Source organism: Bufo gargarizans, chromosome 6 (assembly GCF_014858855.1).
Source record: "Bufo gargarizans isolate SCDJY-AF-19 chromosome 6, ASM1485885v1, whole genome shotgun sequence".
NCBI classification, from domain to species: Eukaryota; Metazoa; Chordata; class Amphibia; order Anura; family Bufonidae; genus Bufo; species Bufo gargarizans.
Window position 1 is genome coordinate 150,412,181 of NC_058085.1, and position 2,598 is coordinate 150,414,778.

Sequence of the window (2,598 nt, forward strand, 5' to 3'; positions counted from 1 at the left end):
TGATGATGACACCCCTTTTCCTTTGCAGGCTGTGATCGGTGAAGAAGCTCCCCCTGCTGGTAAAAATGTATGTAATTTGACAATGCTGATTGATAATGTTGGTACCATACAGCTGAGGAAACCCACTGTAATAAATGTGCAGGAAAGCTTGGCAGTATTAGAGGGTGTACAACACGTACCAGGTGTGGCTAAGCAGTCTCCACAGTGTTCTATGGGTAGTGATCTCATGTGCAGTGTTGATGAAGATGTTGTAACGTACAATGCAAACCAGGAAAATGAAAGAGAGCCTGAGCGGGTTCAGGACATGAACGTGATTAAGTGGGGAAAAGTCAATATAGTGTCTGTGAACTATACCCAGGCAGTGGAAGACTTCCTGGCCGGTCTAACCGTCCCGAAGGAGCAGGCAGAAGAACGTGACCATGCTGAAGCAGAGGCTTGTGAAAGTAAGACCAAAGCACTCTTCCTGGTACGCTCTATGGAAGACGCCCTTAAAGTAAAGACTGGGTTAGAAAAGCTTAACAAACAGCTTCACACTAAAATGGTCCATATGCAGGAGGAGCTTGCTACGGCAGAGTGGGCCAAAAGGCAATCCCAATAGGGTTATACTGAACTGGCCAATGACAGACTGAGAAAGGCTACTCTCCAGCTTGACCAGATGAATGCTGATCTGAAGGCCGAATGTAGCAATGCTCAGAAGAATGAGAATTCCCGTCAGCAATTGGAGCGACAAAACAAGGAGTTAAAAACAAAATTGCAAGAATTGTAAGACTATATTGAAACCAAATTCAAAGCATCCATAAGGGCCTAGGAAGCAGGGATTGCACAACTGGAGGAACAGCTGGATACTGAAAGAAAAGAAAGACAGGCTGCGAATAAACAAGTCTTTTGCTTAGAGAAAAAGCTGAAGGACGTGCTAATGCAACTAGAAGATTAAAGGCGCAGTGCTGAACAGTATAAAGACCAGGCAGAGAAAAATATTCGTATGAAACAGTTGAAGCACCAGGTAGAAGAGGCCAAGAAGTCCAAGCCAATTCCTGTTGAAAATCGGTCTGAAGATGGTGACCCTGCGGTGTCGGCCGAGACAGAAAAGATGGAAGACGTTTCTGCTGAACAAGTTGAAAGGACTGATGCAGATGCACAGGCCAGGAGACTCATGACAATGAGTAACCAGAACCTGGACGTGAAAGACATCCCCTCTGCCATCAATGCCTTCCAGGAAGTCAGCAGCCCTCTGGGGATGAAGTACAGTGAGATGGACGACCAATATGCAGATGCTGTCTACTACTGTGGGATGGCTCTCCTGGAGCCTGCACGAAGGGAGAACTATGTCCTGGGTGACCCTCTGGAGGGAATGCCAGAAGAGGAAGATAAAGAGTTTGATAAGGACCCCAATATCCCAAGTGCCTCCAACCTCGATGAGAAAAAAAAAAGGAGGAATTAAGAGTTCAGGTATATGATACCATGTCCGAGAAGGATCAGAAGGCCATCAAAGAGAATAGAGACTCCAAAGAGACAAAGGATGAATAAGTCAAGGCTGATGAGTTGGAGTGGGAGGAATCCTCAGATGCTGTAGAGCCTAAAGAAGAGGCTGAAGGAGAGTCAGCCGAAGTGGGAAAAGCCACTGAAGAGGCAGAGGCAAATCTGAGAAAACCACTGCTGAAGCAGATATGCTGAAAGAACTTTCGTTATGGATAAATTAAACGTAGAGCCTGTCGTTGGTATCAGAAGCCAAGATCGAAACGCTGAGAGTAAAGAAAAAAGAGAAGCAATCTTTTGAGAAAATAGACAAAGAGAGAGAGAGATCAAAAATTGCGAGAGTGCAGCATCGTCTCTCGTGAAAAAGTAGAAAGAGAGTGCCTGGCCATTAGATGGGCATCGGAGGCTTTTAGGTATTATCTACTATGTAGAAAGTGGGTGTTTGTGACAAACTGAGCTCTGCTAGCCTGGGTGTGGCAGAATAAAGGAAAAATGTGACACTGACCACTTCTTCCAGAGGGCATGGTATGATTTGGAGAAATGCCCAGACCTCTGGTCTGTAGAAGAGGGGGGGGGGGGGGGATATGTGGCGATGTGTACAGTAACAGTCCTGGAAGAGGTGTATATCTCACCCAGGTTCCTCATCTGGGTGAGGTACCGGTAAGTAAAATCCAGGAGGATGGGGCTGGCTTCAGAAAACATAATTGCTGAAGCTATTTGTTTTATTGGATTATAGGGGTTAAATTTTATTTGGAGTGGGCGGGTAGGTTTGGTAGTGCGAGATTCCCAGTCCACCCCCCATTCCAAGACAGGTTTTCCCCTAGCCTGAGGTCATCACAGGTGAGGTCTGCTGTAATCAATAAGGCATAAAGCTAACCCTCTGTGTGTCAGTCTGGGAAAAGAGGACTTGGAAACAGAGACCTAGTGAGGCTCTGGGTGGTCTCAGCCAGGAGGGCTGAGGGACCACGAGGCTACGTGTACCCGGACCTCTTTCTCGTCTGGACTGGAGTCTGGTGAGCAGACACGCTAAGGCTTGGAGCCTGAGACCCTGTCAATAAGATGCGCTTAGGTGAGTCAGAGAAAACTAATGTGTATTAGAGCCCAGAAGGGCAGGTGTTTATT

General features: G+C 46.7%; 1 pseudogene; it reads left to right on the forward strand.

The window, feature by feature from the left end:
• Positions 1-982: 982 nt before the first annotated feature.
• On the forward strand, positions 983-1,527 carry LOC122942058 (annotated as a pseudogene).
• The last annotated feature ends 1,071 nt before the right edge of the window (positions 1,528-2,598 follow it).